The sequence below is a fragment of the Oncorhynchus mykiss genome, chromosome Y, assembly GCF_013265735.2.
Source record: "Oncorhynchus mykiss isolate Arlee chromosome Y, USDA_OmykA_1.1, whole genome shotgun sequence".
Classification (NCBI taxonomy): domain Eukaryota; kingdom Metazoa; phylum Chordata; class Actinopteri; order Salmoniformes; family Salmonidae; genus Oncorhynchus; species Oncorhynchus mykiss.
Genome location: NC_048593.1, coordinates 5,502,220 through 5,514,276, shown reverse-complemented (window position 1 = coordinate 5,514,276; position 12,057 = coordinate 5,502,220).

Below are 12,057 nucleotides of genomic sequence, written 5' to 3'. Positions count from 1 at the left end.
TCACAATGACTACTTTGAACAATTTACACAGTAGGATATGTTCTTCCAAGAGTAGGTGATCCTAGCGAATCCCCTATTTGTAAAATATCTAAATGAGAACCATTTGATTTCAAAGTTAAATAAACCATAGAACTCTATGCACAAGGACGACCCTAGCTCACACAGGAAGTGGCGCTAGTGTCCTAATCCAGGCACTTGTCATCTCCTGTCTGGACTACTGAAACTCGCTGTTGGCTGGGCTCCCTGCTTGTGACATCAAACCCCTGCAACTTATCCAGAACGCTGCAGCCCACTGGCTTCCAGTCGAAGCTCGCATTCAGAAGAAGACCATGGTACTTGTCTGCAGAGCAGCAAGAGGAACTGCATCTACCTACCTTCAGGCAATGCTCAAACCCTACACCCCAACCAGAGTACTCCTTTCTGCCACCTCTGGTCTCTTGGCCCTCCTACCCCTACAGGAGGACAGTGCCCAGGCCAAGCTCTTTTGGTCCCAGACTTGGCGCTCCCGTTCCACTTGCTGTGTGGTAGCAGCAGAGAGAACAGACCAACTTGGGTGTCTGGAGTCATTGACCATTTTTAGGGCCTTCCTCTGACACTGTCTGGTATAGCCGTCCTGGGTGACAGGGACCTCGGCCCCAGTGATGTACTGGGCAGTACGCACTACCCTCTGTAGTGCCTTGCGGTCGGATGCCAAGCAGTGATGCAGCCAGTCAAGATGCTCTCAATGGTGCAGCTGTATAACATTTTGAGGATTTGAGAGGGAAGAGGCATTGTCATGTCCTCTTCACAACTGTGTTGGTGTATTTGGACATCGAGAAATTTGAATCTCTGGATCGTCTTCACTACAGACCTGTCGATGTGAATGGGGGCGTGCTCAGCCTCTGTTTCCTGTAGCCCGCGCTGCAAAGCTAACTTGGCTAGCTCACTTTGAGGCCAGTTAACCTTATTAGCATACCCCGATTGTAACACTGTAGCATTGCTAGCTCCCGTCTCTCGTTAGTTAAAACATCTCTCAGCTCTTTCGGTCGCGGAATACATTAACTCTCCCGACGTGGTTTCCTTCAGCCAGCACAGAGCTTGAAATGGCACACTTTCACATCAAGGTAGCTGCAAATTTTTTAGCACATTACTATGCTCAACTATCTAACATTAGCAGTGAGGCTTCTAACTAGCTAGCTTATGGTGGCTAGCTTGCTGGAAAGCAAGCTCTACACACTAGCACATACGGTTGCATAAGCATGGCTAGATAACTTGGACATTAGTTCCCTACCTGCTAAGATGGTAGCGTTGCTAGCTCCCTTCTTGTTTGTGTTGACTAGACTGACCAGTTTAGCCTCATGGCATTACGGTTGTGGGAGATTTTCAGCTCAAATTCAAATGCACCACACTGTTCCCATTTTTATTTTATTTAACCAGGAAAGTTTGGCTAGCACTGTGCTAGCTATAGCTTACCCATAGCCTCACAGGTTCAAGGCTGAACGCAGTACTGCAGGCATAGTCATAATAGCGGTCAAACAAGGAAATTGTTCCAATCGTTTTTCCATCATTCATTTTTTTCCATAGAAACACTTAAGGGCTGTGTTTCCTGTAGGCTTACCCTGGTGTGACGTTTTGATAACAGTATAAATCTTTCTAGGACAATCTGTCTTTCGCCCTTCACTGTGGCCTTTTTCCCTCTGACTTATTGTGCAAGCAATCAGTCAAGCCCGCTCTGAGAAATGCCGCTCAGGCTTTCCCGCCAGGGGGGGGGGGGGATTAAGGCAGGTGTCAGTCTAGAGACCTTAGATTGATCACTTTCACTGGAATGATGGACAAACTAACAAACTATTGCCAATGGCCAGTCCAGTGTTGTGATTGGCTATTACGAGCCTTCTGTTTGCAACGCGCTGCAGAGCCATCTGTTTAGTTAGCTAGCCGGTTTGATCAGTAAGTGCTGAACAACTTGGGAAACCCAGCAGTTTGATAACTAAGCAAATTGAGAAATACATTCTAATAGGTTTACTATACCTTCAGTTGAGTGGAATCTACTTGCTAAAGTTAGCTAACTTTTGTCTGTAAAAACAAAAAGCAGACGGTCATCTCTAGCAAACACCATAAAACAAGTCCATTAATTGCACGCAGGAGCCATTATTTAAGGGTATTAAGCCCAAGGACACACACACAGCTCATGGGAATTTTGAATTATATGAAGACACAAAGGGGAGGATCTGCTACCTGCTACAGTTCATTCAGTGCATAACCAGTCCCAAATAATAGAATGAAAACGGACATACAGTATGATAAACCAGCTAAACTCTGATTAACATGTCAGAATCAGCTTTATTCGCACTTTACCCTAATTGGTCCTGGATAAGATAATCTGCTAATTGATTAAAATGTTTTAAAAAATAGTGATAGTGCAGGGTGCATAGTCTGTGGACGCAGAGTCCATGCTTGAGTGGACCAGGTGGACAGTTGGCGAGGGCCACGTCACAGGGGAGAAACCGTTCACGTCGTGATTGACCTGAATCGTTTGCCAAAGGGCAGTCTTTGAAAGAGGGGGTCGGGGATGATCTTTCCTGCACTCTTCCTTGCGATGGAGTTGTGCAGGACCTCGATGGAGGGCAGGTGGCAGCCACTGACCCTCTCAGCAGACCGGACGATCCGTTTCAGTGATGGAGGAAGTGAGGAGGGACTCTGATGGTCATTTAGAACTGAATTAGTACACAACACTCAAAGGAGGACTGAGGACAAAACACCACCATGCATTCACCAAACATTGCACTGAGGAAATCATATTTTGTAATTTTCTGAATGGGAACTACCATCGTCTATCAATTACAAAATACCAAATGATTTATATTTGACATGGGACGTTTTATTGAATAATCAGTAATAGGGAGTCAAATCGCATAGGGAGTCTCATCAGATCAGATGCTATCAGCAATCTGTGGAAAGAGCACAAGTAGAACAAAGAAGTGCATCATTCAACATAAGATTTTACCTAAAACAATGACATGAGCGCTCTGCTCAACTCCTCACTTCCCCTATACTCGCATCCTTCTTAAAACCCATTGGAGGGGCAAGGAACCTTGGGTTGTCTCCTCCAATGGGGTTTTAGAAGGAGGCGTGATGGTCGGTCCTTGCATCCATAGCGCTATGAATTTGAGAGTGGTTACATTTCTCCAGCCATATCCCTCAGCTTTTTAAGAAACAGGGGAGGAGAATGCTTTGTTATTGTTTCAACTGCTGATTGTCGCTTAAAGAAACACATAAATGAACATAAGTATGTTTAAGCATATGTTGGGAGTGCAGTGCAATACCTTTAGCTCCCAGCTGCAGCAGAGCTGACACACTAAAGATAAAGTTGTGACAGATGTCCTTGACCACCCTCTGGCTGTCCTCCAGACATCGGTAGCGCTGGAAGCTGTCCCAGGTACTGTTTATGGCCACGACACCTCCCTCAGAACCAATTTAGATTTCCAGAGGGTCTAATTTGAGAAACAGACACCTCACAAGTCATCAACTGGCAGCTTCATTAAGTAGTACCCATAAAACACCAGTCTCAACATCAACAGTGAATAGGTGACTCTGTGGATGCTGGCCTTCTAGGCAGAGTTGCAAAGGAAAAGCCACATCTCAGACTGGCCAATAACAAGAAAATATTAAGATGGGCAAAAGAACACAGACACTGGACTGAGGAAGTCGCCTCTTCACTGTTGATGTCGAGACTGGTGATTTGCGGTACTATTTAATGAAACTGCCAGTTGAGGACTTGTGAGGAGTCTCTCAAACTAGACACTAATGTACTTGTCCTCTTGCTCAGTTGTGCACCGGGGCCTCCAACTCTTTCTATTCTGGTTAGAGCCAGTTTGCGCTGTTCTGTGAAAGAGTAGTACACAGCATTGTCCGAGATCTTGGCAGTTTCTTGGCAATTTCTCACATGGAATATCCTTAATTTCTCAGAACAAGAATAGACTGATGAGTTTCAGAAGAAAGTTATTTGTTTCTGGCCATTTTGAGCCTGTAATCAAACCCGCAAATGCTGATGCTCCAGATACTCAACAAGTCTAAAGAAGGCCAGTTTTATTGCTTCTTTAATCAGGACAACAGTTTTCAGCTGTGCTAACATAATTGCAAAAGGGGTTTTCTAATGATCAATTAGCCTTTTAAAATTATGAACTTGGATTAGCTAACACAACGTGCCATTGGAACACAGGAGTGATGGTTACTGATAATGGGCCTCAGTACGGTAGATATTCCATTTTTTTTTTTAAATCTGCTGTTTCCAGCCACAATAGTCATTTACAACATTAACAATGTCTTCACTGTATTTCTGATCAATTTTATGTTATTTTAATGTACAAAAAAATGTGCTTTTCTTTCAAAAACAAGGACATTTTTAACTGACCCAAAACTTGCTGAGTTCTCTAAGGCATAAGATGAGTTGGTGACTCACTGGTCCTCTTTGGTGTAGTGGTCAAGGGCGATGAAGTAGAAGCCTGACTCTACCTGGTCAAATGTGTTTTCTCTACACACACTGACCTCTCTCCTGAGAACAACTGAAGTGAGAGAGAAATGAAAATAAGATGCCAGGAAATGTCACGGACAGAGTTCAAATGTTTCAACATCTTAATGTTGCATTCAAGGTAACAGTCAATTTTAAGACCGCTGTATCAAAAGAAGAAACTATGGTTAATAATTTAGCCAAATAAGTGATATTGGACTGAGTCGAGCTGTAGGGCACCCCACACAACTTTTCAGTCATCATAGCTCAGTATTGAACAGCATGCTATCAGTTCATGCCCAACCCACCTAGTGTGGGAGCTATTCTCCGACGGGTTCACTTCATCCCTTACCTACACTACTTGATATTGTTTAGCAATGACTATCACATACATTCGATAGACCATGTGGTTAAACCACATGGCTTAACATTAGTTAGCTTCCTAGCTTGCGACGTTCACCTAGCTTGCCTCATCAATAGCCTGCTTTAACAACAGTAGACAAAATAACTATCTACTTCATTTTCAATATTAAAATCATAGTTGAGTAGCTAGCTAGTTTCTCTACTTAATAACATCTATCGAACTTACCTCTTTTTGTCAGCCATTGCTCATCTTTCACAGTCCCCTTTCATCACTATACTAAAAAAAATGTTAGAGAGCAGTCAAGCTGTGATTGGTCCGAAAACCTGACCAATTGTGTTTCAGTAGACTGCTACTGGCTATGTTCATTGGCATATTTGTGAGAGCAGTAATTTCTGAGTCTTGACATGTAGTAAGTATTTCTTCAGACGAACAAAAATCTCTGCTCTAGGATTGATTTAATGCGTGAGGAAATTAAAATATTTTTTTCTTCAAGTGCCTTTTGAAAGACTAACACTGTTGGATCGTATTTTATAACTTAGCTAGCCATGTTGGCAATAGAATATGTTTTCAAATGATGAACACCTTACACAGATTGCGATTTAGAATGGAACGTTTTTGGATTGCATAAACAACAGTAAAATGTGTGATGTGGGGACGCAGGGCTGTGTTCCAAACAAAAAACGACAGTGCTGGTTAACCCCTTCCACGATTCTTGCCATTCTCCTTCGACATCTCATCAACTAGCTGTTTCCGCCCACAGGACTGCCGCTGACTGGATGTTTTTTTGTTTGTCGCAACATTCTCAGTAAACCCTAGACACTGTTGTGCGTGAAAAGCCATTTCTGAGATACCTTTCTGAGATACCTTTTCGTTTTGAAAACGGCTTATGTGGCGTCGATATGAATCAAACTTTTATTCAGGTGTCAAAATTGACCACAAAGTGTAAATACGATAATTTGGTCATAAAGTCAGTCTGATCCAAAACTGAGATATACGAGATAGGACAAAATGGTATGTCGCGAAATGAAGGGTACTGTAAAGGTTTTCCTTGGGTTGGGTTTATTAGTTCCAAGTAATCACCATAGTACAATTGCTTAACTAATTATAACATGTTTAAAAAGGTCTGTACTAAATATTTAGAATTAAATAAAGGGTTTTAAAATTGTATCTCACCTTCTAACGAAAGGAATCTGTCTTTTCTCTCTCCCAGTCTGTCTCAGAGAAAGGCTTTCAGGAAAGACGTGTGTGTGCGGGAGTGTTTCAAAACATTGTTATTTTCAGGTGTGTGTCTATGCGTATGTCTTCAATTGTGCATGAAACAATTCAATATTAGGGGTCATCTACATATAAGCCTCTCAAAACACACGGTTTACCCTGTGGATGGGGTTACGTGTGTGTGGGTTGTGTGTGCGTCTCTTCAATTGTGCTTGAAACAATATTGGATCATTAGCACACAGGTTGTCTCGAAAAAAAGGAGCTCTATTTCAAACATGCAAAGATATATATTTGATACAAATACCCCGTTAAAAACTGGTGTTAAAATATCACTTCTCATTGTGTACATTTCAAGGTTTCACAAACATAAAACAACTATCTAATGAATGTTTCTCGGACTAACACACTGTTGAGTTCCCTATTTACTAAAGAACAATCACTAAGACAAAACACAAAAAGTTGTAATATAATCTGTATACATGTCATTCTATACTGAAAACATGTACATTCTGAAAGATTTTGAGGTTGATGTGATAACACATTTTTTTTTATACATCTCTCAGTTTAGGATAATACTGTTTATTTTATACTTTAATTATATTATTTTTTGTGTCTCATACCAAACTCATACTCTACCAAGCAATGCAAACAGATGTGGAATTAACCCCATAACAGGTGTCTGTCTTTTTGGATGAAGAATACCAATAGGCGTGATCTGATCCTCTTCCCTATTACGGCATCATATAATGCAGTCATATGCAAATCCATACAACTCTGTCAATAAAAACATTGAAAACCTTAACATGACTACTGGCAATGTCATTATTTTTGTCACCATCCATCAATGGTTGAATTGTGTTATTTTTCTTTGTACATGATTCCAATTCAATCAATCAAATCAATCAAATTTATTTTATATAGCCCTTCGTACATCAGCTGATATCTCAAAGTGCTGTACAGAAACCCAGCCTAAAACCCCAAACAGCAAGCAATGCAGGTGAAGAAGCACGGTGGCTAGGAAAAACTCCCTAGAAAGGCCAAAACCTAGGAAGAAACCTAGAGAGGAACCAGGCTATGTGGGGTGGCCAGTCCTCTTCTGGCTGTGCCGGGTGGAGATTATAACAAAACATGGTCAAGATGTTCAAATGTTCATAAATGACCAGCATGGTCGAATAATAATAAGGCAGAATAGTTGAAACTGGAGCAGCAGCACAGTCAGGTGGACTGGGGACAGCAAGGAGTCATCATGTCAGGTATTCCTGGGGCATGGTCCTAGGGCTCAGGTCCTCCGAGAGAGAGAAAGAAAGAGAGAATTAGAGAGAGCATATGTGGGATAGCCAGTCCTCTTCTGGCTGTGCCGGGTGGAGATTATAACAGAACATGGCCAAGATGTTCAAATGTTCATAAATGATCAGCATGGTCGAATAATAATAAGGCAGAACAGTTGAAACTGGAGCAGCAGCACAGCCAGGTGGACTGGGGACAGCAAGGAGTCATCATGTCAGGTAGTCCTGGGGCATGGTCCTACGGCTCAGGTCCTCCGAGAGAGAGAAAGAGAGAAGGAGAGAATTAGAGAACGCACACTTAGATTCACACAGGACACCGAATAGGACAGGAGAAGTACTCCAGATATAACAAACTGACCCTAGCCCCCCGACACATAAACTACTGCAGCATAAATACTGGAGGCTGAGACAGGAGGGGTCAGGAGACACTGTGGCCCACTCCGAGGACACCCCCGGACAGGGCCAAACAGGATTGGCTGGAGCCAAGCAACAGGCTAAATTAAACAGACCCAAAACAACATTCTTAATGAGAAATATAATCTAATAAACAAATGTTTGCATAATGAAAGACAAACTGTCTCCAACAATGTATTTAGCTATGTATAAAACATTGATATTGCCATTGAGACTAACAATAGACAATAGTTATTGTGGGAGGTTTAGGGATAAATATAGTAAAGGATCATGAATGTTAGAGATTTGCTCACAGTGGGTATTGTCTGTGTTGTGCAAAGTATTTTTATTTTCAGTCTACAGAATGGAAAACCTATCATTGAACCATGATAATGTGAGTTACCAATGATATACACTATTACTTTCTGGGAAATACATCCTTGTTTCTATCGCTATTTGCATATTTTTTTGACCCAATTCCTGAAAGCTCACCCTTCCAGGAACACATATGTTTGTTCCCCCACAATATACTGTAGGTATCCATATTGCCCATGAGTTTCTAGGGGATAGACCACATGTTCTCAAGAGAAAATTGGCAAAATAATGAAAAATAATCAAATCCCCAATTACATAATATACAATGGACTTTTTCATTTGTAAGTCATAATTATAACCCAAATGAAACCTTTGGTTTATATAGCCCTGGGGTGAATGAAAAAAGTTGTATATGCATTAGGTTGTTAAAATCTTAGATTACATGTAAAAAAAAAAAAAACTAATCGCTGAACTAAATCAAAATATGTATTTGTATTATAACCTCTGAACAACTCACACGTATTATTAAAAATGTGTAAGAAATTACCCTGAACAATATGGAAATACTCCTGAACTACAACCCTATTCATAAACTTGTACAAATCTCAGGGGAGGCTGATGGGGGTATAAAGACCAGTGGTAATTTAGCCTACATGTTAGGGATGAGTTCCAATAAATGGACGTATGTGAGAGATAAATTATTCCCATTCCCTGCGGATATACATGCAGGGTTTTACAACATATTTGTGTATACCGACATCATATCCTCTCAAAGGGTAGGAGACAGTTATGTGCCCCTCCTGAGAACAGTTCATATAGAGGGAAAGGACGGTGATGTCGTCACTTAACTACGACAAGCCACACTATGTATCTGTAAGCAAGAAATATATTGAAAACATTCTGGTTGAGCTTAAAACGGATCAGAACTAAAAATATTGAATTTACTTGTGGTAAAACGATTGTAAAACTCCACTTTAGACCCACCAAAACCTATCTACATATTATTAGTATTATATATATATTTTTTATAAACATAATACAAATAAATTAAAATGGTTATGGAACACAACCACCATCTCGACCCTAACCGATATGTCTCATACTATGTTGACCAAGTGGGTAATGGGTTACCCGGCTATCATGGATCCCCGACCATGTACGGTTTGGGGATAGGAGGCATATTTCGTAACCTCTTTAGGATGGTTTTACCGTTTATGAAGAGAGGCCTCAGCATGGCCAAACCACATTTAAAATCAGCGGCTAAAATATTGTAAGTGAGGTTGTAGCCAATGCTATGACCAGAAGGGCTTCATCAGATCCCGAGCATCAAGGCTTATCGGGCTTATGCTGTTGTCTCGAAGGACTATATTGTATAAAAGCTCAGGCAATTTCAGGATGTTCGCTACCTGCAAATAGCATATCGTCCAAAACCAGCAGATTGTTTTTATGAGGAGTTAGAAGTTCATCATCAGACAGGGATGCGGGTATTCCTTCAACAAACTTGATTTTTATTTTCTTCAACAGCCCATCATACAAAGGTTGATAACATGAATAACACCACACAATATTGTCAGATTTCTGAGATAATACATGTTCAGAATTCTCTAAAATACTTATTACAAAACAAGTTTTACCGCTATTGGATGGGCCTGCGATTAAGGCCGTAAATGGTAGTTGCAACTGGGGATCAAAACCTTCTACAGCAGCCATTATATCTTAAGGGTTAAGACATACAGGGCTTGTAACATAAGTCAGTAACCAAAGGGTACGTCAGGTACAAGCAATCTCTTGTCATAGACTACCTGGAATCTTTCAGTAAGTGGGGCTTTACGTAGATGGAAACCCTTTTTAATCCCTAACACTATTTTTGTAGGAGTTCAACATTTCCAATTCACTATTCCGGTCATTTATGAACCCCTCGACCAGGCGTGTGATTGATTCCAAGTTAACATGTGGGGCATTTTCATAGTTTTGAGTCACGGTTTTGGCTTTCAACACCACGTGATTGTCTTTAGTCCTAAAAGCATAGCTTTAGGGACCACAGGAGGACCACTCTGTGATATGGTCACCATCTTCGAGTTCACTCGTTAAACCACCCAGATAGATGCTTAGAGGGGGGTTCCAATCACTCTGTTTGCTTGCATGGACTACAGAGTCTGTGTCATGATAAAGAACACGCCTCTGCAACTGTTCCATGAGCGTGTACAGTTCAAGTCGACGGTTTTTCACCAGGTTTTGTGTCCCGAACTGAGACAAGGGGTATAGCTTGTTCACAGGCTACGAGACCCGTTGGGAAGGTACCCCTGACTCCTCAGGAAGAGTATTTCACCGGGTGAAAATACAGAGAAAGAATGGACTTCCCTGTGGCTGCGTGGAGTTCTATATCAGCGCCGAGGAAATCCGCAACCAAAAGATCCGGGATGGAGGCTTGGTCGGTGATTTTAGGTTGCGCATGCTTATCCCTTTTAAAAGTTGGGATTTAATGGAATTGAAAATGTTGGAGTTGTTGGACGCTCTGTTTGTACAGAGCCAACAGCGCCAGAGCATTGTTCGGCTAAAGAAGTGCATAATATATACAAATCCTGAGGATTATGATTCAAAGGAGCCCTAAGAAGGTACATCGTCAGAAGGGTCACCCCACGAAGAAAACTAAGTATGCGGCTGCGTTAACCACGCCCAGATACCCAGAGGGCTGGTTCAACAATAAAAGGAGGGTCCTTAAAACCTACAGTTCTTCACTTACGCATTAACCATGGATATTCCTACCGCACACCAGAACTCCGAAACGTCATGGGGTCCGACCCTAAGGACTGTATGCCGCGCAGCCCAACATTCTACTCCCCCCTGGCAAGACCCGCGACACCCCCTACATGTACACAGCCTGAGGACGTGTTTGATGGGGTGGTCAGTACTATTTTTGTGGACACCATCAAGGCCTCTGTAGCCACGCTTTTAGACGTCGGGATTGGAGAATATATACGAGAAAAATGCATCGGTTGTGAGATTAATCACCCCAGCCAGCGCAGGCATCCATGCCTATACGACCCCCCAAGATACTACTTCTTCAACCATTTTGAGGCGCTGGTGAAAATACTTTGGTCCTGCAGGTTTATACCAACGCTGGTCAGAGCCCTGGAGTCTATGGGCCTTGTGCCGTCTATCCCCAGAGTTTACGGGGTAACCGAGGCATTCCTACATTAACTGAAGGAGGCGATCTACATCCACGAATAACTCAAAGAAATCCGACACACCCTGGTGGACGATAACAAATACAGGGAGGCTGTGGTGGCTGATGTGATGACTTTCTGGCTCAATAAACCCCAAGAGACCGAGTGACATTTTTGTTATTTAGATGTAAAGCAATGGGTAACTATGTGTATACGATGTTAGAGAGAATAAATAAATGTTTCTTTTGAGAGAACTTACAAATGTTATGCATCAAATTATTGAAAATAAAGTGAACAATGTATCATTCTACACAACCCACAATTCCGGGACTAATGTAGAGCGTGTGTTGAAAATGGAACAAATCATGAATCATGTACGACATGCGGGCGAGTGTCTACAATGGACACAAATGGTATCCCGGCTTGGTGGTGATTCTGAAGAACTAGAAACAACCTTGTCTAAGATTTTACTTTATTTGTTTGAAACACCATTTAATTGTAACATGTATCACATTTGTTGTTTATATACTTTTATAGCGGATGTGTGTGTTGTAAAAATTCAGCGAAACAAACCTGTTAATCTAAACCAAATATACCGGGTTTTGCATGATGCGATCATTGAGAAAACGGGGACATGTATCCTGCAACGAATTCTGAATTGTCTGTATACGTAATACATAATGTTTTCTTGAAAATAAAAATCCCCAAAATGAAAATGAAATGTTGTCGTTATTTGAAAGTGGCTCATTAACGTTATTGTACCTCAGAGAGGCAAGAAGGATGGCAGAGCAGATGTTGAAAAACATTTATTATAATCCCTCTAATCCTGGG